At 45.0% G+C, this 25368-nt stretch overlaps 1 protein-coding gene across 6 annotated transcripts in view; it reads left to right on the forward strand.

Moving 5' to 3' along the window:
- TLN2 (talin 2) overlaps positions 1 to 25368 on the forward strand; it is a 421428-nt gene that overhangs the window by 147550 nt on the left and 248510 nt on the right. For all 6 annotated transcript variants that reach the window (XM_032342750.1, XM_032342743.1, XM_032342747.1 and 3 more), the window contains one exon: positions 21798 to 21876. The gene's annotated coding sequence lies outside the window, so the exon portion shown is untranslated. The remainder of the gene's footprint in view (positions 1 to 21797; positions 21877 to 25368) is intronic.

Below are 25368 nucleotides of genomic sequence, written 5' to 3' on the forward strand. Positions count from 1 at the left end.
TCTTACGATGTAACTGTTCAGATGTCACTGTTGTCTGTTGAATTGAGTTCTCTGAGCCCTTGATGGAGGACATGAACATTTTTATATACCTGATTACTGTCGAATTAAACTTTGTAAGGGATTGGGGCCAAGAGAAAGAGGTCTGGTGGTGCCCAAGGCTGAGGCAAGGAATGAAGCCCTTGCTGTAGGAGGACGGAGCTGGGGCAGGCCTGGTAGGGCTGGGTGTTGGAAGGGGAAGGGACAGACTTCACAGGGTGTAGGGGGGCCGCAGAGTTGGCTTGCAGTTACGGTATTGGTTCTTCCACTAACTGGCCAGGTGACTTGGGGGAGACTACCCAAGCCACTCTGTGCCTCAGTTTCCTTAGGAGTCAAGCCAACCAAGCCTTTTTCTTCTTAGGTGCTACATTAAGCAAGTGTTTTCAGGCCTATATATGTAAAGAGGGGACAATTTAAAGAAAATGCAGAGAATAACGAAATCAAAACTCTAAGTAGTTCTCTTTTAATGTTGTTGAAAGCATCTAGTGTGCAGCCCTTGGGAGATCCTTAGTAAACGGCAGCAGAGGTGGTTCATGATGACAGTCTCTTATCAGAGGGCCCCCGAGGTGTTGGGATGGTTCTCACAGACCCCTGTGGAAACGTTGTTTCTTCGGGTGGGGTTCTGCTCCGTGCCAGACACGAACACTCTCTCTATACTATGCTCCAGAGCTAGTTCTCTGGAAAAGACCCTTGACCCTCCAGGCTGAACACCTGTCCTCAAGTCCATTTCACTCGGCTCTTTAGGGACCGTGGGAAGGAGGATGTCCTTGTCCTAGGTGTCCTAGACTGGGCCGTTCTGAGATGCTGGGGTTGGACAAGCCTGGAATTAGACCAGGCGGTAGTTTCCTACAGCTGCCTTAACACATTACCCCAAGCTGGGTGACTTAGGTGAGCCAGGGGGGACTCTTTCCTCTGCCTTTGTGAGTTGTTAGCTGAGACCCCTTATAATAAAAGACTAAAAAGAGAAAAACCAGTTTGTTAACCTGTATACCTCATGGACTTGGGAGAGATACACATAGGGTAAAAATGAATAATTGGGAGAGGTGATTGAGAATTCAGGCCTAAACGTGGTAAATAGGGAAAGGGAGGAGCATGTAGGCCTCTTGGGGAAGAATACGTGATTTTTAGGAAAGATGAACGGACTCTTTGAAGGATCGCTGATTTTTTTTTTTTGTCAGAGTCTGGGGGTGGTGTTGACGTCTAGTCTCCTTTCTTGAATGTGTTAATATTCCTGCTTTGATAAAAATCCTGGGGAGGAGATTCACATGGGCTCCCCTTCTCCTTGTGTTCTCTTTTGGCCTTCAGGAGGGCACTTCCCATCGGATTTAGGACCTACTCGTGTAATCTAGGATGATCACTTCTCAATACCAATATGTAAATCTAGAACTTCCCCCAAATGTGGTCACAGTCACAGGCTTCAGGGATCATGGCATGGCCATATCTTTTTCGGAGGCCACTATTCAACCATTACAGGCTACAGGTTGGGTCTCTGTCCTTACGGGAGGACCAAAGAGTCTGCTGTAACATTGTCCTCTGTACCCCAAAGTCATGGACACTTGGGGCTGGGCCTCTCTGGCCTGACCTTTCTGGGTCTAAAGCCTCAACTCCTTTCTAGGAGAGGCCAAAAGATTGAGAAAGTTTCCTCTAGAAGCAGGAACATAAGCCCAAGAATTTGGCACCCAGGATTGCTAGGACATTAAGATTGCCATCTCGGGCACACTGTAGTGCCCACACTTTCCCGAAGGGGTAGCATCTGGAATTCCTAGGCAAGGTTGGCACAGTCTTAAGCCAGAAATCCTTGCTGCTTATGTAAGCAGGTGAAATTCACGATAGTTCTGCAGCTATAGTTCATTTTTTGTGGTCAAGGGCAGTGGCTGTCAACTACAGAACTCTGTGGCACATGAGAAATCTGGTGAGTGTGAGGTTAGGTGCAGCTGAATTTCTGTTGCCCGAATTCCTTATGTAAACACACCACACAGGTGAATGCAAACAGTAGAGTTCAAATAAGAAGCTATTATTGATCATTGTGGGGGTCAGCTGTGAGTTATATTTCAGAGCTAACAAACGAGCTAAAGAGCATCCCTCCTGGCTTTAGAGCTACACTTGACGGAACAGTAATCACGTGTGAGTGGCTTTTCCTTTCTGCTTTCTTCAAGTCCAAGCTCTGTTAAATTCTCTGGGGATTAATTGTTCTCTTTCTTCCTTCTTCCCGAACTTCCTTCTTCCTGTGGTTTCCCCCTTTTCTTTACTCTTCTCAAGACTTCAGTGCTATTGAAAATGTTAACAGGACTCCCCTGTTGATAGGAGCTTATTTGCAAAGTGATTTCAAAGTGGTTTCCATCCAAAACCTTAGGTGGTTTTTACAGATCTTCTTGGACCACACTTCTCCTTCGCCTCCCATGGGGAAGGGTGCCAGACTATTCCTTGGCCCTCTTCCAAGTGTGTCAACAGCCAGTTGGTTTCTAGTTCACCAAGAGCAGAATAATCTTGGGTAAACATGGCCGTTGGAAAAAAGCAAATATTGGTCTTGGCAATTGTAGCCTCTCAAGTGTTTGGCTCCTCGTGTTAGTGGACAAAAGAGAGTTACACTAGAGAATGTGGCATCAAATATCACGTCTGGTTAAAGAATACTGATAGAAATATATAAAAGATTTGTAAAAGACCGTGTCAGTTCTTTATCTTTTTCTTTCCTTATCTCTGTTTGTCTCCCTGTCTCTTTCTCCCCCTCCCTGCCTCTCTGAACCAATTTGGAAATTCCTTTAACACTTAATTCTACTTGCTTAAGCCAGGACTTCTCAACTTGAGCTTACTGACCTTTTTTTAGTTGAGATCATTTTTTGTCCTGTCGGACTCTTCTGCATGTTGCAGCATATCGAACAATGGCCTTGGTCTCTAACCATCAGATGCCAGCCGTTGTGACAACCAAACACTTTTCCCAAACAATGCCAGCATTTCCTGAGGGCCAGTTGCCCATGGCTGAGAACCACTGGCTTAAGACCATTCTTCTGGAAATGGTAGCGTAAGATGTTTTGAGTTTGGTGATGGAAGGGTGTGTGTCTGTACGGAGGGGTGGTGGCTGGGCCGGTTGACTGTTACTAACTGAGGGCTGTTGGTGATTATCAAATCACCATTATGGGCTATTAACTTTTAGAGCAGGTATTACCTATTTTTCTTCCCCCTGGATTTTTGCCATCTTTCTTGTGGTTTTAAAATGGGGATGCCAGTCACAGTGATAGTGCTCCAGAGATGGGCCTGACATTTCACCTTGGCATTGCTTGATTCCTCAACTGGGCAACAAAGCGTGACAAGAGTCTCTTGCCCCTCATGCCTGTGAGTCAGTCAGCCTTACTTCATGTCATCAGAGGGGAAAGTGCCAAATTTTGATGTCAGGGTGACACACTATTGGAGCAGGTGTAGTCCTCTGGACCTTCTCAGGCGTGATTGCATGTATGCACACCACCAAGTCTTGCTTCTTTAGAAAACTCGAACTGCTCCTTCCCAATGGAACTGTTGCAGAAACTGCCTTTAAAGCCCAAAGCACCTTCCTTCACACTTCAGAGTTTGTTGCAGAAATGTCATTGTCCTAACACAATTAGGTGAAACACAATGTACTATACCTTCCCGTGTCGCCTTCAATTTGTTTTTTTAATTGGAAAGGGCGGACACCCGCAGAAGTAAGAAGAGCAGTGTGAGCCTCCAGGTACCTGTCACCCAGCTCCCGCGGTTAACACATGATCGATTTGGCTTTGTCTGTAATCCGTCCTGCTCCTCTCAGTTGTTTTGAAGTAAACCCTCCACCTAGCATTTCGACTGTGTGTGTACATGTGTATGTGTTTCTGTATGCAACTCTAAAAGTGGAGGTTCTTTTTGGAAGAGTAATTATTACCCCTAAAAATGCATGAACCAGGGGCGCCTGGGTGGCTCAGTCATTAAGTGTCTGCCTTTGGCTCAGGTCATGATCCTGGGGTCCTGGGATCAAGCCCCGCATTGGGCTTCCTACTCAGCAGGAAGCCTGCTTCTCCCTCTCCCACTCCCCCTGCTTGTGTTCCCTCTGTCGCTGTGTCTCTCTGTCAAAAAAATAAATAAAATCTTTAAGAAAAATACACGAACCAGTTTTAAACCAAAAATTCCTTAATAGTAAATGTCTCTTCTGTTTGGTGGAAAAGTTGCTCGGGTCTCTTACAGTCCACTTTTCCCCCTCTTTTTTGAATCACAACATCCCAGGGCAGGACAGGGACTGGGCTGCCCTTCATTCTCTTTGTGTCCCATGCTTTGAGGTGTGGGGATGCTGTAGCTCTTGCCTGGCACTTGGTAGGAACATAACAGGTACTTCTTTTCCTTCTAGTTCTGTAAGTTAGGTTCCTCCTTCTGGGTTCTTGGGCTTGACACGATGCACAGCCTTTGTCTCAAAAGAAATACTTAGGGGGCACCTGGGTGGCTCAGTGGGTTAAGCCTCTGCCTTTGGCTCGGGTCATGATCTCGGGGTCCTGGGATCGAGTCCCATATCGGGCTCTCTGCTCTCTCTCTACCTGCTTGTGATCTCTCCCTCTCTCTCTCTACCTGCTTGTGATCTCTCTCTGTCAAATAAATAAAATCTTAAAAAAAAAAAAAAAAAAGAAATACTCAGTTGGCAGGGGCTTTCTGTTGTCTGGAGGCTTCTCCCCACATATGTGCCCTTAGGTGGGCTGCTGACAGCACCCCCTCCTAAATGAAACCTTTTTACCCCCCTCTCTGCCAGACTTTTCATGCCAGAATATGTGGTACAAGCCAGAGGTCTCCAAATACATGAGAAGTAGTGTCTGCTCACTGTGTGTTCTGTCAGTGACCAAACTGTGCCCAAAAGCTGCTTCCCAGTACTTTTGTTCCAGCCGCCTTTCCTGGCCCCATCCTTTCCTGCCCTGTGGGCCACCTGACTCCCTGCTGCCACCACACAGCTGCCCTCCTGACCACTCCTTCTGCCATCCACTCCTTCTGTGCCTTTCTGTCCTGGCCTGGTGGCTGCTCCTCAGCTGTGGGCGTCTCTCTGGCCAGCTCTGGCTTCTTCAGGAAGCTGCTCTGGGCCCTCCCCAGTCTCTCTCACTCTCTCTTTTTTCCCTCAAAGCCGTTATTTATTCTGTACAAGATTCCACCGCACATCAGCCATTTTTCTACTCTTGCTTACATAGCCCACAAGTGCACACCAACCCTTTGGCTGAGGTTCACAGGGCTTCCCTGGGGAAGGGTGTCAGGCCAGTTAAGCCGGGGGTGGGGTGGGGTGTCCGTCTTTGATGCCTCCTTCTAGAGTGCTGGAAAGCTTCATGCTCTGAGGGGCAACGCTGGGCCCCACTGTGTGGATGCACAGAGCTCCAAGCCTCGGTGCTGAACCACTGTGCTCTCTGGGACAGCAGAGTTTCGTGCAAGTACTCAAGGGCAAGATCATGCCCATGGGATAGAATCCTCCAGCTGAGCCCATATGTCTCCCCACGTCCAGGCTGCAGCGCCCCTGCCCATGAACCCGTGAACATCCCAGCTCCGGAACGGGCTCCTGACTGGCCCTCTGTTACCACCTTACCTTCCAGTTGTCACAGCCCCACCCTGAGTGAGGTGTGGTTTGTCCAGAAATTGTGCCCCTTGGCATTATCTGCTCGCCCTGATGGCACCATACGCGCATGTCCTTTGCCTGCTCTTTGACCTCACTGAAACCTCCGTATTGGAACTCCCACGCGGTTAAGGCTCCCCGCTTTCACTTCCACCTTCCAGTAGGTCTTTTCTGCGGGACTCGAGCTCCCTGACGCCCTTGCCCTGAGCCCTGGTGAACAAAGGCCTCATGCCCACTTCTGGGGACCCATCAGGGACGTACATATTATGACCACCCCCTCTTCCCATGGGGTGTCCTTTTAGGGGCCTCTGGTCCGTGCATGCCTGGGTCCTTCTGGGCAGTATGCACCTTGGTTTAAGTCCCTTTACACTATCCCCTCCTCAGTACCCCCTTTTCAGAGCACATGCTCCTCCCATCTCTCATGGAAAACACAGGTCCCCGAGGTGCCACATGTCAGGCTTCCCTCCTCTGTCACGGCCAATGTCCAGGCTTGGGGAAGTGCTCCGGGTTGGAAGTGTCTTCCCCCTTCCCATCTCTCATAAGGTTCCCTTGCCCCAGCAATCCCCCTCCTCTTCTGGGCTGTGGCTTCTTTCCTTCAGTCTACAGCTTTCTGGAATTCCTGAATCTTTGAACAACAAAACCAACTCTCCCTTCACCCTTAGGGGTATTGCTTATTAACTCTCTGTACAGATGAGGACACTGAGGCTTGGAGGGGAAGTGGCTGCACAGGCTCCTAGATGGCTGCCGGCCCTGGGGAGGGAGCAGAGCTGCCTGGCTCCCTGCTCGGGTCCTCAGCCTTGGGTCCCAGCTGCCAGAGGGACGCAGCCTTGCTAGGAGCCCCTCCATTGGCTGAGCCAGGGCTAAGGAGCGAGTGCGGAGACCAAATGTAACTGAAGTGTCTGCCAGTCTGAGAGTCATTCCACACTTCGGCTGCTGGATGTCCTGATAGCTTCGGGAACCATCTGTCTTCCCGGCTCCGTTGTGCCTTCTTCAGGGGCTGCCTGTCCATTCTCCCGTTGATCAGAACACTCTGTACTTGCTTGGTGCTTAGGGATCAGCTCCTTGCCTACGAGTTCTTAGCTTTTAATCTCCACTTGGCTTTTAAAAAACACTTGAATTTCCACCCGTGGGGAAAGAACACTTGACATTTGTGCTTCGTTGAGGTGTAATCATTCCCCATATGAACTTGAATTTGTATATAATTGGGTATTTCTGAAACTGGGACCCATCACCACGGGATTATAGCAGCACCATGTGGCTTCTCATCCGTGGCATTCTGTAACTGAAGAAGAAGGGCGTTGTCATTGTAGATGCGCAAATAGGACTGTGATACAGACCCTCATCCGAGCTAGGTCTCACAAGTTGTTCTGTTGGACTCACCCTCTCCTGAGCGGTAGTTTCTCTTCCCTAAAAACAGAGTCCCAGCTCCCTTTCCGCCTGTGCTTCCTTCTGCCCCCAGATCTTAACCGTGTAGACTGAGGTGACCAGAAAATTGGAGATTCTGGTGAGTTGGGTTTAGTGTTTCCGAAATGAAGGGTCAGTTATTCAATTTATAATTTGTTTTGGGCTGGCTTACTTCCGTAAAATGCAATAAAAATAAAATATTTGAAAAAAATACAAAATATAAGCATTTTAAAATCACATTTAGCCAGTGTAAATTGTTGAATTGCTATAATAGCTTCCACATGTTTACTCTCTGTTTCTGTACTTACTGCACACCAGTCACACACCGATGGTGGGCAGACCACCTTTTGAGTGCCGTTGGGCTAGATAATGGAGGTTTTACTTAGTTCCTCTATTTCCTTGGAGTCATGGGAAAAACAGAAAAGGCCCAACTTACTCTGATCCCTGCTGATGATTAGGAAAACATAACTGGGAAGCACCCTAAAGTCGACTGACCTTCAAGAGGTCAGGCATAGTGTCTGACTTCCCTTTAAAACAAAACAAAACTCAGGAGCACCTAGGTAGCCCAGTTAGTTAAGTGGCCAGTTCTTGGTTTCCACTCAGGTTGTGATCTCGGGGTCCTGGGATTGAGCCCCACGTTGGGTTGAACATTTAGTGTGGAGTCTGTTTGGGATTCTCTCTTCCTCTCCCTCTGCCCCTCCTGCTCATTTGTGCACACTCTCTCTCTTTAAAATAAATAAAACTTAAAAATCAGTGTTCAATACTTGGTTAAATCAGATGTTCATGCTTTCATTCACTGGAAACCAGTAGAAGGCAGGTGAGTGGCTCTCCTCCTGGTTTATGTTGAATGCCCAGCCTTCCCTTGTCTTAGAGTAGAAATATGGGTCTGTATATTTTCTCAGCTGCATAGAGTGTAATTCTAATACCCAAGGTCATGATAGTTAGAAGAAATGTTATCATATTCTGATTGTAAGATTAAAAATATGGACTGGGAATTGCTTTTTAAATAGCATGGCATTTAAATGTTTTGATTCTCATTCTGAAGGGGTCTATCTGATGATTACGTGGTATTTTATGCTCAGGGTAGCTGTAATGGTCTTACTGGAACACTTAAATATTCAAGTCTTAATGGGAATTGTCAGGAATCATTAGGGGGAGTATACAAGATAATTAAAAACAAGTCCAAGTGAATTAACTTTAGCTTTGGGATGATGTTCAAATAACACTAGTGAGGCTGGGTTAACCTGAAACATATTTATGCCATTATGAAAAGGAATTAGAAGAGAGAGAGAGAGAATGAACACAAGTAGGGGGAGCAGCAGAGGGAGAGGGAGAAGCAGGCCTCCTGCTGAGCAGGGAGCCCGATGCGGGGCTCGATTCCAGGACCCTGAAATCATGACCTGAACCGAACGCAGACGTTTAACCCACTGAGCCTCCCAGGGACTCCCAAATTTTAGATTTTCTAATAGCCACATTTTAAAAAGGTGAAATTAAATAAATTTTATTTATTTAATTATTAATTTAATTATTTTGATTAACCCAGTACATCAAAATGTTCATATTTCAAACGACATAAAAATTATTAATGAAGTGTTTTATTCTTTGTAAGGAGTAAAGTCTTCGTAAGACTTTGTAAGTCTTCCAGCTCTCTGGACTTCCTGTCCCTGCACACGTTGGTACAGAGAATGTGCACGTTCAGTGCTCCCCAGCTCTGTGGCTAGCCTCATGTGGGGTAATACAGATCCGGAGAATCAAAGTCCACTGTGAGCTACGCGGCTTACACAATGCCCTGAGTAGTTTGTATTTGAATTATGAGTTGGTCCAAAATAATTTTTTAATGATTTCAGTTACCTTAGAGGGTACCACAGTGTACCCTCTAGGGAGTCCTCCTTCCCCAAAGGCCTCTGGCCACCTGCATTAGTGTTTTTTAATAGCTCAGTTCTGTGGGGAGACTGGTCATCTCATCACAGGGCAGGGAGGAAGCAGGAGAATTGCTTTTACTGATTCCGTAAGGATAGAGACTAGAGACTCCAGCAGGATTCTACTCTGCATATATGTACATACTTTTTTTTAAATTTCAGGAGATTGAGGAAGAAAAAGATTGGAAAGGTCTTTGGTTTTTTGTTTGTTTTTGTTTTTTATTATTTTATTTATTTTTTTTTAAAGATTTTTTTGACAGACAGATCACAAGTAGGCAGAGAGGCAGGCAGAGAGAGAGAGAGAGAGGAGGAAGCAGGCTCCCTGCTGAGCAGAGAGCCCGATGTGGGGCTTGATCCCAGGACCCTGAGATCAGACCCAAGCCAAAGGCAGAGGCTTTAACCCACTGAGCCGCCCAGGTGCCCCATTCTTTTTTTGTTCTTTAAATATAAGCATCCTATTGAAGAAACTTGCTTCTAGAGGAGACTTCGATACTAGAATATGTATTTGTTCTTTTTCACAAAGAGCAAATAGAGGCTAAGTTACTCTGGTTAGTGAAGCCATTGCTGGAAATGACAGAGTCATTACAAAAGTCAAAAGTCCTAGTGATGCCCCAGCAGATGACATGGAAGCCTCAGAGACCTCACATCCTGAGTTTCCTCCTCCGGAGGAGGGCTCTCTGAGTAGAGAGCCGGGGGTGGGGGCGGGGGTGTGTGTGATGCGGGCTGTCCCGCCCACACTCAGCCAGCCAGCTCCTCCGCTGCCAGGAGTCCTACCTTAGGCCTGCTGAGTCCCTGTTAGGTCATCTGTCTTGCTGTGTGCAGCAGGGAACGGGATGGCTGCAACTTGGATAGGCTTAACTTGATAAATTTTTTTGAAGTGACAACTTTATTCATTTTCTCATGAAAAATACCAGTTTTATAAAACTGTGAGGATGGAATGCTATGGTATTTGGAATTTGCCTCAAATGAATGGCCAGGGAGGATGATTAGCACAGAGAGGGCAGAGGCTCTGGGTGAAATGACTGCCCGTGAGTTGGGAACCATGGAATCAGAGGGATGTCGACTTAGGGGTTCATTAAAATACTCCCTTTATTTCATGGGTGTTTGAGCTTTCTAGCAGGAACTCTTTAGTATTTATATGGTGTTTGATGTTGTAAAGAAAAGATCTGAAACTCCATTGCTGAGAAATAACTGTACTTAATTTGAAGCCATTATTTTAAAACATATTATAATTCCCAGTGGCAAAAATGCCCTGAAAGGAAAGCTGTGGGTCCTTGTTTTCTTTTGTTTTAGTGATTTTATTTTTAAGTAATCTCTACACCCGTGGTGGGGCTTGAACTTACAACCCTGAGGTCAACAGTTGCGTGCCCCACCGACTGAGACAGCCAAGCCCCCTGTGAGTCTTCTTTCTTGCTATTACAGATTTTAAGCCAAATTACAGAGCCAGAAGGTCACACATGGGAAGAAGAAAGTTGGTATTTGTTACAGGCATGTTTGCCCCGGCTTTATGCTTCTGCAGCCCTTGAGTTGGCTTGTGAGGGATGTACTCTTCTCTGCCTTTTGCACCGGGGTGAGGTGAGGCTCAGAGGACCCACACTGCCCATGTTGAGTCCGCAGGAATATAATGGAACCAGGGTCCCCCTGGCCCTGGGCAACCCAGCACCGGGCTCTGCACTGAGCATGGGAGTGTATCTTACCTGTCATAGTCCTAGAACCCTGTAGAACCTGTATTAGAATGAATGCAACATGATACAATGAATTGCCAGATTACACAGAGAAATCTGCAAGATTGAGAGAACAGCAAGGGTAGGGGGAACCTACTAATAGGTGAGGAGTCATTGGCCAGTTGAGGAAAGATAAGAGGGACTTAATTTATTGAAAAATATATCAGGTGGCAATTTATGAACACCCAAGTGCACATACTAAGAGCTGTTTGGGCAGCAAAAATGCTTTTGAAAGATGAAGTTTGAGGGATACAATAGCTCCTAATCAGAGCCAAGTGGTGATAGGTTTTTACTTAGAAAAAGTAAGTGTCCCTGACTTTCACTTTGTGTGAACCTGAGTAGCTACTTTGTACTTGATGAGCCAGACCATCCCTCCCAAATGACCTGATGCTCTTGTTTGCAGTCCTTATTTTACATTGCCCAGAGGCTGATGAAATTTCACAGTGCACCTTGATTCCTGCATTGCTTTTATGTTGTCCTATGTGGGCTCACGGCACCCAGAAAGCCATGCTTGGGGGACTGGAGGAATGAGCCCTTCTGCGGGTTCATGGGTGCTCAGCACGTCCCCTAAAGAGGTTGACCGTTCCTTCTGCTGGCTGCAGCCTTGTGATATTCAATTCCAGTTGATGAGTTTTCCACTGCTGAGGAAAGCCAGATGGCTTCCCATTTGAGGAAGTTACATTTTCTCTTCGTGTCCTTTAGCTGAGTTGTTACACTCTAGAAGCTGTTCTTAAGGTGCTGGTATGGGGGAATAGCCCTCAAATTATAGGCCGAGGTGGCAGTGGGACTAAAAGTAGGGAGGTTACAACTGCTTCGGGTCCGTTCTGGCAGGTTAGAATGCTCCTGGGTAGCCGCTGCTCAACCTCACTACTCAGATACCGACAGGTCACATAGGGGCGGCTCCTGATTTTTCATCACTGTTTCTGATGCCCAGCCCCCCTTGTCTCACCCTTGATCTGTCCCTGGGCTCCTCCCTACAGGGGTGAGGCCCCTGGAGGGATTTCCCTGGCTTTGGTGCCACTGGAGGCACACGGAGAGCCAACACCTCACCTTCCTTTCTTGCTTTTTAAAAAAAAAAAAAAAAAAAATTTTTAAATTTAATTTTTTTCATGGATTTTTTTTTTTAGAGCACTTTTAGGTTTGCAGCAAATGGAGCAGAAAGTGTGCAGAGTTTGCATATGCCCGCTCTCCACACACACACACAGCCTCCCCAGCTACCAGCATCCCTTACCAAAGGGTCCGTTTGCTAGAATCAATGAACCCGTGTGGACACATCAGAATCACCCAAAGCCCATACTTCACGGTCGGGTTCACTGTTGCCCATCACCCGTGGTGTACATTCCGTGAGCGCTGACGAATGTACAATGACGTGTATCCACTATTACAGTATCATACAGAGCGGGTTCACGGCCCTAAAAACTCTGCTCCATCTCTTCATGCCTCCCTCTCCCCAGTCGCTGGCCACCATTGGTCTTTGATTGTCTCCATAGTTGTACCTTTTCTGGATTGTTCTATGGTTGGAGTCCTATAGTATGTAGCCTTTTCACGTCAGCTTTCCATCTAGTAACAGACATTTAAGATTCCTCCAAGTCCTCTTGACAAGTCCAGGCTTGACTGTTCATTTCCTTTGAGGGCCAGTAATGTGACACTGTACGGTTGTCCCTTCGTGGTATCTTCACCACAGCTTTTTGCCCCACCTTTCTAAGACATGCTCGGAGAGTCGATGGTGGTATTTGCCTCTTCTCGTACGTCCAGTTCCACTGTTAGTACTCGGCATGGCTTCGTGCTCGCCCACAGAGTCAAGCTGGAGTGACTGAGAAGACAGGTTTGCTTTAGGGGTGGGGGGATAGGATCATAGCTTGTAGAGGGTTATTTTTTGGTGCTGTTCTCTAATCACTGAAGCTCCTAAAACTTTTGTTTGCTTGTGGGATAGGAAAGAGGGAATAAATACTAAATAGTGTAGTTCCCTAATTGACACTAAGCCAAACAGGAGAGAAACTTCCTAAAGGTTTGTGGCGGAAGAGTGAGTCTTCAGCCAATCCCTGGATTAAAAAAGGGAAAGGGGCTTTAACTGGGACCTTGACTTAGAGGTATAGGGGTGGAGCGTGATCACAGAATAAGGCAGCCCCTTCTCTTCTGTACATGTATGCACACTCACACATACCCAGACACACACACGCTCTGACACCTGACGCCAGCCTGACTGTGTAGCTGTACCCCAGCCTTTTAAAGCTCCCCCCCAATCCAGTGTCTTGGAGTTACTGGGTGAAATGGAGTTACTAATCATACAATCATATAATCATATAATCATACATCATACAATCATACATAATCATATATATATATATATATATGAGTTACTAATCATACAAGATATATATATATATCCCTGCTGAGCAGAGAGCCTGTTGTGGGGCTCAGTCCCAGGACCCTGAGATCATGACCTGAGCCGAAGGCAGAGGCTTAACCCACTGAGCCACCCAGGCACCCCTCATACAAGGTATTTTTGATATATGAGTCCTTGATGTGTTAGGAACTGTGCTCTAGCCGAGGCTAGGACTTTGGGGGAAGCCACAGCCCCTGCTTCCAAGAACTCACAATCTAGTGATCACATCTAACTAGATGATTTCAATGTGACATGGTTAAGCACAGAGGAGAGCTGTGGTTGATGAATTCCCCCCAGACTAGGTAGAACTTGATGGGAAGGCAGGTGAAGAGTGGTGTGGGGAGCACATTTTAGGCATGAGAGACTGGAGGCCAAAGGCCACCTCAGGGGAAGCAGTTCAGAGGGTGAAGGGTTCGAGTTTCAGGTTCTGAGTTTCAGCACAAGTAAGGTGGGAAGTGAAGAAGTGAGTCCTCAAGGTTCCTGCAACCTGGGAGCTGAGGACACAACTCGAATGCTTGTCCCAGCTGGTGTAGTCTGGGGCTGGGGGAGAGCTGGCATGCAGGGAGTATGCAGGACTGCCATTAATAGGTGGGAACACAGCCCAGCTAAGATTGGGAGCTACCCATAGGAACACCCTGGCCATGGGCTCTGTAGCAGACATGTGAGCTGGGAATAGTCTCATGAACTTGAGTTTTGGGGTGACCAAGGAGGAACTAGAGCAGAATTGCCCTGTTCTTTCCTTCCCTCGTCCTTAAAGGAAAAAACACAGTTGTTAGAAATTTTTCTAAAATGCTTTTGACTGATTTTGTCATAGTGAATTGAGTTTGGAAAAATGTTGAACTTCTTATTTGTTCATTTGAAGGTGTTGTAGCGTCTTGTAAATATTATGTTCAGAGCCTTGAAATTAATAACATAGGATATTTCTTGATATCTGTACTCCCTGCTCAGTTGCTTTTTTTCAGCAAATTGGTGATAAAAGCTTTTTGGTGTATGATTGCAGACTTCTGAAAGATAAATGTGTTTGTTCTTCCTTTCCCCAAAGGAGACTCTCTTCATAGCTCTGATTAATTGGAATTCCTAGTCATTTGAATGGTAGTTAATTGGGCTTTTATTGAGAACAATTGGCTGTAACCATATACTGAATACAGTAGTCTAGAGACAAAAATTTTCCTTCTGACCCAAAAGCCATAAGGAAAAACATAGTTTTTGAGGGGGGTGCAGGAGATGATGGTAGAAATGAAATGAGGGAAAATATAACATTTTGAGAAAAAGAAATCGGAAATTTGAGCATTTTATTTTTATTTTTTATTTTTTTAAGATTTTATTTATTTACTTGACAGACAGAGATCACAAGTAGGCAGAGAGGCAGGTAGAGAGAGAGGGTGGATGCAGGCTCCCTGCTGAGCAGAGAGCTTGATGCAGGGCTCGATCCGATCCCAGGACCCTGGGATCATGACCTGAGCTGAAGGCAGAGGTTTAACCCACTGAGCCACCCAGGCGCCCTGAAATTTGAGCATTTTAGAGTCCGTCTAAAATAGAGAAACCTGTACAGTACATATTTCGGCTAGTTGATAAAATGGTGAGTTAATGATACATGAGCTCTCTTACTGCTCCCATCGCATAGTCCAGTATTGGGGGGGCACCTTTGGGCCCACGCTGCTGAGGGGCTGCACCAAAGGCAGTTGTTGTTCCCATGAACTGCACATCCTAGTTACTCCTATTATTAATTTGGAGTGATTCTAAGTATCTGTGCATTTGTGAGAGGAGAGGAGCAGGGAATTACAGAACAAGAAGGAATTCAAGGCATTTCTCAAGTTTTTCTATGTGGGTTGAGTGTAGAGAGGGAGTGAGGCAACTTGTGTAATCCTAGCACCTCTCCAGTCTTCGTGGTAAACACGTGTTTCCCCGTGCTCTGCCGTAACGCTGTTTGCATGATTAACTGATCCTTTAGGGGGCATTGTGCTTGGTACAATTGTAAATGTAGTAGGGCTGAGTAAGCCTTCAATCATCATTTGCATAAAAATCTAATTATAACTTTTTCCTAACTGTCATGTGAGGTGCTTGTCCCAGGACATAGACTCCAGGAGTAAGGGAGTCTGGGTACAAATAAGGTTGGAGCTACTCATTCACAGTCAATATTAGCACTTTAAAGGGTCCAAAATGTTCTACGTTGGAGAAACTGTTTAGTGTTGTTTAAACCAGCCTTTCCCCCATTGATACTGAGAATCCTTTTTTCTGTGTAACAGTCGTGACTTCCTAGTTTGCTAGAATGCTGCTTTGAGAGGAATACAAAGAGATTTCTGGAGCTTTTCTCTTTGCCCAGCATAAAGCAAGGTAGCTTATCATTTCTCGTCTCTGATGGCCTTGGATATTGATGTTTTGAGCTTGTATTATGTTGAGGTTTTGTTTTGTTTGGTTTTAAGATTTTATTTGTTTACTTGACAGAGAAAGAGAAGTTGAGTTTCTTTTGACCCCAGCACCCAGCCTTGAGCTGGAAAGTCAGCAGGGAGGAGGCCATGAAAACAGAACTGGACATTTCCCTTCAGAGTCTGATGCCTTCTGACAGCAGAGCTGGACTCTATAAACATTGAGGTGTCTTTAGACTGGAAAACTTCGCATGGTTTCAGGTAAAAAGCAGGAGAAATCCTTGGCAAGTGGTAGGTGTTGCAGGACATGGGGAGAATTTTATTTTCAGAGTTTCTCTTGACTCTTTGCCTCTTCCTGTCTATATTTTAGGGATCCTGAAGAGCTCCTTGGTTTATTTGCTTCTAGAATTTTGGTTTGAAGAATTAGTAATAATATGTGTCCAATGTTAAGTGCTGACTTCAAGCTCAAAGTAGCACAGTTGACTTCAAAACGACGCTGGGGTTGAAGTTGCCGCCCCTGTCCCCAGTCAAAAACCTGCATGGGACTTTTGACTTCTCCCAAATTTAACCACTGATACAGCCTACTGTTGACATAAACAGTCCACACATAGCTTGATGTTATATGTATTATATGCTGTGCCCTCTTATAGTAAAGTAAGCTAGAGAAAAGAAAATCACAAGAGCAAATACACATACTGTACTGAACTGTATCCCCCCCAAAAAAGGCACATATAAGTGGACCCATAGGGTTCAAACCCATGTTGTTCAAGGGTCAACTGTGTACCCTTGTCATCTTCCATTAAATTTAGATTTTTTTCTGCTTTGCTTGCTGTTAATGTTATAAAAGCACCTTGTTAACTCTGGACAGTAAATGTATCTGAGATGTGTTCATATGGGCCCATCTCTGGATTTTTAGGCTCATGTAGATGGTGTTAGGGTGAAGGGAGAGGGAGAGAGAATCCCAAGCAGACAATACATTGAGCGTGGAGCCTGACATGGGGCTCGATCTTGGGACCCCGAGATCTTGACCTGAGCCCTCCACCCGAGCCAAGACCAAGAGCCAGACACTCAACCAACTGAGCCATCCAGGTGCCCCACTGTACCCTGTCTTTGAATGAAATGTTAGGAAGGAGATGTTCTTCGCTGCTTCAGGTCTGTACCACATGGTGAGATTTCTGCTGCAAGCCTTGCGCAGGCCTTTGACGGCTAGACCTTCCTGCCTCCTGAGATCCCCCTTCACCTTGCCTCCACAGTCCTGTGTGGATTCTGCCGAGTGGAATGTGGAAAACAAGGGTCCAAAAAACCCTCACGGTGAAAAATTATCTTGTACGTTCTCAGATGACTTAATATGCGTTCTGTTGCTTCAGTGCTGGTAAGATGGTAATCAATAGTGGATATACCATTTGGGGGGCAGTTTGCTCTAGGCACTGAGTTAAGAACTTTATATATTCTCGGGTTTTTAAAAAGATTTTATTTGACAGAGAGAGCACAAGTGGTAGGGGGGAAGGGTGGAGGAAGAAGCAGACTCCCCACTGAGCTGAGAATCCTGACTTGGGGCTTGATCCCCGGGCCCTGGGATTTTGGCCTGAGCCAGACACAGACGCTTCATTGACTGAGCCACCCAGGCGCCCCTGTACATTCTTATTTCACTTCTACATCTGAAATCTCTAAGTATTACTATCTCTGGTCTGGTGATGAGTAGCCAAGGACTCTGAGAGGTGTGTTGAAGCTTGTTGGAGCAAGTAGCACGTGGTCCAGGATACAGAATCACTTAAGTCCAGTCATGATGTCCTGCTCTTGGTGACGAGTCAGTAGCTTTTGCTGCCTCTTGGTCACATCTACCTGTGCCTCTCTCAGAAGATTCAGGAAAGGGGCGCCTGGGTGGCTCAGTGGTTTAAGCCGCTGCCTTCGGCTCGGGCCATGATCTCAGGGTCCTGGGATCGAGTCCCACATCGGGCTCTCTGCTCAGCAAGGAGCCTGCTTCCCTCTCTCTCTCTCTCTCTGCCTGCCTCTCCATCTACTGTCAAATAAATAAATAAAATCTAAAAAAAAAAAAGAAGATTCAGGAAAGGTCCAATGTATGGGGCTGCCAAATGATCTACCAGATGATGGTTCAGAGCAGTCTATTGTAAGGCAGAGGTCCTTGAATTATCCGCTGCTGGTCCCCTTAAGTTTCTTTTTAATTGAAAGGGTCTTATGCATCTTAAAAATAAGCACTTTTAATGAGTAAGTGTCCTAAGTAGATTCGTATTCTGTTCCAGAATTCTTTCAGCGACCTTACTCTGATCAGGCAATAAATAGTGAGTTTCTGACCTGTGCTGTTCCCATCAGTGCTCCCATCAGGTCTGTTTCTTGAGTATTGCTGATTGCTTTAGAGAGTCCTCCTCCTCTTTCTTTTTCTTCTTCTTTAAAATATTTTATTTATTTATTTGACAGACAGAGATTACAAGTAGGCAGAGAGGCAGGCAGAGAGAGAGGGGGAAACAGGCTTCCTACCGAGCAGAGAGCCCGATGCGGGGCTCGATCCCAGGACCCTGAAACCCTGACCTGAGCCGAAGGCAGAAGCTTAACCCACTGGGCCACCCAGGAGACACAGGTGCCCCAAGAGTCTGTCTTCTTGAATCCTCATGAGAGCTCTTATGCTGGGCATTATTACAGAGAAGGAAACTGAGGCACAGAGAGGTTAAGGCACATCAAGGCCAAATGACGAGTAAATGACAGATCCAGGCAGGATCAGTCTCTACATTTAACCACTGTGTTCCCCTAAATGCAGTATGTTGTCTCAAACTCAGAGGTGTCTCAGCCTCAGAGGCAGGCTTGTCTGGCTTCCCACTCCCCTGCCCCCAACCATCCATTTAGAAAGTGGCCTTTGGACTGAGGAGGGGTGAGAAGAAGGAGGCAGTGGACGGCACTGGGTGGCCTGTGCAGTTGTCTGAGTTATGCCCTGGAGACACAGATACTTGGTTTAGTCTCGTGATTACTCATTTCTGAAATTGGATAGTGGCTCTTGTCCTTTTGTCTACTTTCTAGGGACATTGTTTTTGGGAGAGAGGGAGCCTCCAGGAGATGGAGAAGGATTAATTAGATTTGTACTTTACATCCAACACACCTGTAAAGGGATTTGTATGTCTACAAGGGATTATAGCTTTTTAACCAGGTTTATAATTATGGTATTAAGAGGATTCATGCATTATATGGAACTTTTCAACCTTTAAAAATAGGGCACCGAGAAGAATAAATTTGTTTGCTGGAGAGAAATTGAACACAATGGTCCCTTTATGGGAAAACATTACTGTATTTTTGTAGTCTAAATAGAAAAAAAAAAAGGCTTTTCATAGATAAACATAATCCAATAAAAATAAATCAGTGAAGTGGTTAAAACATTATAGTGGAGAATATTTGAACCATAGAAACGGCCCATGTGGACAAGTATGTCCCATTTGTTTTGATTCTTATTCAAATAGTCTTTTCATCAGTTCTCTTCTTAGTCAGGGAATGAATCTACCTGTCTCTTGAAGCAGTTTTGCCTTTGTTGTACTGGCTTTGAGGCTCTTGCTTCAGTGTCTTCAGCTGGAGGTCATAAACATCCCATGACATTTTGTGTGATAAATCTTCATTCTTGTGACTATAGGGTTTACTGTTCTGTTTGCAAATGGGATGGGAAGATTGAGAAGGTGGAAAATAAGAAGCAGCGCTGTATTTTTGTGGTACTGGTTGGGTTACGAGTAACCACCCGAATGGAGCTGCTCACCTTAAAAGGGTGGAGGCGGGGAGCCTTGGTAATATGGATAGAGGTGTGTCTTAGGAACGCAAATGCGAGGATCAAGTGGCCCTGGGGAACGAACAGGAGCTGGAGACGGGAACTGTAATCCATGTTCATTACAAGCACATTTATGATAGAAACGTCAGTAAGTGGAGAGGAAAGCTGACAGAAAGCAGGTAGAAATCTATGTAGCGAAACACCCGACAGTTGAGCGTGGTATTTAAATATAGCTCCATTGTATTCTTTGGAAAAAATCGTGCTCATTTTAAGAAAGTCAAACAGTATTTAGAAGTGAAAATCCTCTAAAATTCCAGTAATCAGAGGTAATTGTAACTATTTGGATAAACATCCTTCTAGATAAGTCTTTGGACATCTGGGAACACGCACATACAAATGGAATCCTAGTGCGCGTGGTCGTTTATCTGTTTTGGTCATATGGAGGGATATCTTTTCCCATCAGTAAATACAGATCTCCATCATTGTTTCCAGAGTCTGTACCGTTTATTTCACGTGTCTCTCTTGTGAACCTAGAGGGCGTTGACTTCTTTCCCCTCATAATTACTAATAATGCTATGTATGTCCATCTTATACAATTCTGCTTATACAATTACTTGCTTTGAGCAAATTCTTAGAGGTAGCATTGCTAGATCAAAGAATGTGTCAGTTTACACATGGCCAAAATAATATACGTGGTGGGCCATATGATGAGCTGTGTCTGTAATGTTTGCTATTGTCAGTCTCGGACATTTTTATCAGTCTGACAGGTTAAAAAAACCCCTCAATTGTCTAAATTGTATTTTTTCATTGTTAGTGTACTTGATTAACTTTACAGATGTTTATTGCTATTATAATTCTTTTCATGGAAAGTTTATTGGCTATGTCCATTTCAAGGGAAGTATTACTGCTTGATTTTTTTTTTTTTTTTTGCTTAATAAGGATAGCAACCTTTGTACGTCTGCTGTCCAAATATTTTAGATAAAATACTGAAATAGGTAAAACTATGTAGTTTCTTATTTTGCCCTTTTTTTTAAACTTAATTTTGTCATTCATAAATTTGAGATTTTTTTTCATAAATTGGATATTTTAAAAAGGTGGCCAGCCAAATATTTCAGTCCTTTGTAGTTTCAGTTTTTGATGTCCAGTTTCTTTTGTATTTACTTTTTCTTTTTTTTTTTTTTAAGATTTTATTTATTATTTGACAGAGAGAGAGAGATCACAAGTAGGCAGAGAGGCAGGCAGAGAGAAGGGGGTGGGAAGCAGGCCCTCTGCTGAGCAGAGAGCCAGATGTAGGGCTCGATCCCAGGACTTTGAGATCATGACTTGAGCTGAAGGCAGAGACCCAACCCACTGAGCCACCCAGGCACCCCTGTATTTACTAATTTTTTAAAGATTTTATTTGTAAGCAATCTCTACACCCATCGTGGGCTGCAGAGATCAAGAATTGTGTGCTCTACCTGGAGCCAGCCAGGCACCCCTGATGTCATGTTTAGAAGGGCCTCCTCTGGGAGCACCTGTGTGGCTCAGTGGGTTAAGCCTCTGCCTCATGCTCAGGTCATGATCCCAGGGTCCTGGGATCGAGCCCCGCATCAGGCTCTCTGCTCAGCAGGGGGCCTGCTTCCTCCTCTCTCTCTCTGCCTGCCTCTCTGCCTACTTGTGATCTCTGTCTGTCTAATGAATAAATAAAATCTTAAAAAAAAATAAAAATAAAAATAAAAAAATAAAAGAAGGGCCTCCTCTGTCTTCATATTACAGAATTAGTGGTATATTCTTCTAGTACTCATCTGATTCTGTTTTGTTTGTTTGTTTGTTTGAGTTTATTTTTCCACAGGTAGGGATCTAGACTTTTCCCTCCTCCGTAGCTAACCACGCTGTTCATGAACCAGTCTCCTCCGCTTCTCCAGATAGGATTCCATGTACTTGGTCTGTTTCATATGAATACTTAGTTCTCTACCAAGATGTTCTGTTTCATCGATTCCCATGTATGTTGTCGTTCAGATATCTGTTTAACTGTGGCTGAGACGTTTTGATTTTTGCAGTTGATGGTGGTGCTTCTCTGCTTCAGATTGGGTTTCCGGGAACTGAGGTGATAAGTGGTCAGTTGTGAATGGCTCAGGGAACTGAGAATGACATGGGATCAGTTGAAGTGAGAAGGGGCCACTTCAAAGACGTGTTTCAGAAACTGAGTAAGAAAAGGGTGAACGAGACCAGAAGAGCTCATATAAGCTAATTTTAAAAAGACTAAGCATGCCTGATTTTTGTTTTAAACACTGGGGGTGGGAGCAGGTGGGTGAGGAAATGTATATATTTGGTCTTTGTTTAAATTTGAAGCCATTAAGCACTTCTACCACAGGGAAGGGGAAAAAAATGCGTTTCTGCCTCTTTGCCAACAGTAACATAATTTTGGTCTTTGAAATAACTGTCTTGGGACCTCAATTCCCTGTTGGTACAGCGAATTCCCAGCCCATGTGTTGTAGCGGAAATCCATTGTTTCCTGAGTTACTTCCTTTCATGCTTAGTGTGGGGGGAAATGACCAAATGTATAGATAGAGATTTTTTTTTTTCCTCCAGAAACTGACATCTCTAACATAACTTGATCCCGATGATGTTTATTACTGTTGTAGGTACTGCTGCTGGAAGGCTTCTCAGATGCTTTAGGATATCTTCAGGGAAATCAACTCTTTACATAAACGGAGAATTCAGGTGAGTCCTTGAAAAAAATATATCTTCTTATCATTAGCCGCTCCCCTGCGTTGATAAAATGTAAGTGTCGAAACCTTGTCACTTAAATTGTCTCATTTGACGTTTTCTGAGGCAGGCATGTCACTGCTGGTCTTGCCACTTAAATGGTTTATTTTTCCCCCAGCAGTTGGGTGGGGTGAAGGTAGGGGCCGGCAAGGCAGGAGGAGGAGCTGTGTTTAGTCTTCCTGCATGAATTCTCATTTATTCACACCCGTTGGCTTTATAAACTTTGTATTTTTGAAGTGTTGGATAAGGAATTAATGTAGAAAATTCCAGTAAGTCTTTGCACCATCAGACTGGTTGGGGATTCTTGGAGCACTCCAGGGACGGCACACGGTTGCTCTAACACAAGATAAACTTTGGGTATAGGTCATGAGTTTCCCCCTTTGATAGTCCTGGGTGGGATTGCATGATCCCAAGTGGTGTGTGGGAGGTACCCTTGTCAGGGACAAAATACCCTCAGGAGGGACAAAGGTGATCTTCTGCAGGTCCTCGCTATGCCTGGATCGACCTTTGACAGGTTGAGAAGGGCTGGTTTACACCCCTGCACTCAAAAACTGTATCGTGGCACATGAGGCTTACCAGTTCTGTTCCTGACCAGCTCCACAACTGGGGACAAGTAGATCTTTGCTGATTTTCATACACTCGCCTGTAAAATGAAGGCTGGCCGAGCCCAGCCTGCTTCTCCCTTTCCCTCTGTTCCTCCCCACTGTTCATGCTCTCTCTCTCTCTCTGACAAATAGATACAATCTTAAAAAAACAAACATATATACACACATACACACAAAACCCAAAAAACCCCAACTCGACAGGGTTTTAAGTTGTTGGATAAAAAGGTACAGAATTCTTCCTTCACAGCATCGTGGGCAGCCTCTTGGCCTGGTGGTGTCTGACAGATAAGTGTGTATCTGTGATGTGGGGCCACTCAGAGCTAGGGATGGGGTGGCCTGGATGCCCGGCTCCAGAGAGGCGATTGCAGAGATCTTGTGTGAAGAGGGTAGGGCAGGGAAGGATGGGGAACAGCTGAGAGCTGAGCTGAGAGCAGTGGGATCACTTGTGCACAGGGTGGAGAAGGGGAAGGGAGCTGTCCTGTCCAGGACCCATTTGGTTGTCCTGGTGTGCATGTTATTCTGTGAGGACCTGCGGGAGGCACCAGGTGGTCCTGTTGGACTGAAGGGCCTGAGCACAGTGGGCAAGAAGCATGGCAGACCTAAGCCTTTCCCAGGACTTCAGATCCGAAAGCAGTGTGCTAAGTGCATTCTTATTCCATGGGTCGGCACAGAATGGAAGACTGTGGTTTGCATTGACTTCTCCCTGGGGTGGAGGGATGTATATGGGGCGCGGCATGGGTGGAGGACGGAGAGACTGGGACAGGAAAATAATGTGGGGAAGGGGCAACAAGAACACCAATTTCAGATTGCCAACATAATCCTGTCTGCTTTGGAAAGTTCTGTGATATTATGCCGTGGCCTACATAGATTGGAACACAGTGGTTCAGTCCTTTGGAATTCCTGCCCCAGTGATTTCTGGCTTTTCTTTAACACGCCTATTTTCCAGAAACTTAAATGAAATCTGACAGACTTACCTTATATTCCCTTCTGTCAACCTAGCTCTTGGTTTACTGCCTGATTTGTGTGGTTCGGTTGGGTTGCTTCCTGAGGATATTTATTTCACTGCTCTTTTTAGGAAAAAAACTAGATCAAACAACAGCAGAAACATTTGTCTGAAATGTATAAGAATATGAGGAATTATCTGAAATCTTGACACTTCTGTGAGTGTCTAAAGTCGTGAGTACTTGCTTGCAGGAGCTTTTATTTTGACATGAACTAGAGAGCAGAGAATTGCTTTAAGGGACCTGGGCCTGGGTGGGTCTGAAGACAACTTAATGAATGAAAAATATGATCAATCAGTCATGTTCTGAGTATATCGGAAGGCCAGGCCCTGCTGGGAAAGATCTTGTAGGGATGAACAATTAAGAATTGGAGACAGCCGTGTTTCCAAGGAATAAGCATGTGCTTATAAAAGAGAGGAGAGAGAGATTTATAATAAAGTGTAGAGGGTGAGGGGCACATGATAAATGACTTGTTTAGCATCGTACTTAATGACTCGTGATGTATTCCGGATTTAAGAAAAAAAATGTAATATTTTGAACTTATCTCCATTTTTCCCTACAGGCTCATAAAAAAATACTTTAAAACTATTTTTAAATGAAAAACACTGTTTCTGGCTCTCTGGGAATTTTGAATTCCCAGGGCTGTTTTGGGGCAGGGTCTTGAATCTATAAAATTCACAGTAGGATCTACATTGTCATTTGTCATTCTGGATCAGTCCCTTCAAAGCTATGATGGCTGGGGAGGTGCGTTCTTGTGCTTATTTTTCTTCATTAAAAATGTAATCTCTTATGCACTTTTGTCTCCCTGCCATCCTCCATTAGCCGGATTCTTTGGATTCCTCTGCTTGTTGGCTGTAGGCGCTGCCACTTGCTCACCCCCTGTGGGCTCCCTGAGTGGCTGGGAGCCCTAATTAGCATCCTCCTAATTAGCATCACATTCTTGATCAGGGTTCCCGGACGTGGACATGTGCTAGGCTCCTCACTCTGCTGTCTGTGCTTCCTAAATGTTTCACAACAACAACGATTTCCAGATTGTTTTTCATAATTAAACCGAAGAATACATGGATATAATAGAATGTGCTGTTTCCTTATACTTTTTGGCCAATTACGCTCACCAGTTAATTTGTTTTAATGTTAGGGGCACCTGGGTGGCTCAGTGGGCTAAAGCCTCTGCTTTCAGCTCAGGTCATGTTCCCAGGTTCCTGGGATCGCGCCCCACATCGGGCTCTGCTCAAAAGGGAACCTGCTTCCTCCTCTCTCTCTTTGCCTGCCTCTCCATCTACTTGTGATCTCTATCTGTCAAATAAATAAATAAAATTAAAAAAAAATTCTTTAATGTTAGACAGCCTTGTGGAGAGCTCAGGATTTGAGCCTTTTCTCAGTATAGATTGGATTTCATGGATTTACAGACTCTGGAGTATTTGTGTCTGCATTTCCGTAGTCTCCTGTAGAACACAAATCTTTAAAAATGCCGTATTTTAGCTGTGAAGTCCCATATCCTGAAGACCTCTCGTGATCATCAAAGCCGTTCTTTTTGCTGCAAATCAGAACTGGACAGCTTTCCAGAACCATTAAATGGTTAGTTTACTTGTGGAGTTTAAACCGGACTTTAAAATAGAAGTAAGCACACTGTGAGGCCAGCTGTAGTGGTACAGGTTGAGAGAAATCCTATTGCTATGATCTAAACACTAGCCTTAGAGAGTATCTTTCATTTAAAGTATGTAAGTCAAAGTAATGCATGCAAATGGTTAAAAATAGAAAATCCTGCAGAACCGCTTAGAATGAAAAGCAGCAAAGGTTTTTTTACCCCACTGCTTCCTTCACTTAGTCTTCCTTCTCTC

This window comes from Mustela erminea, chromosome 5 (genome assembly GCF_009829155.1).
Source record: "Mustela erminea isolate mMusErm1 chromosome 5, mMusErm1.Pri, whole genome shotgun sequence".
NCBI classification, from domain to species: Eukaryota; Metazoa; Chordata; class Mammalia; order Carnivora; family Mustelidae; genus Mustela; species Mustela erminea.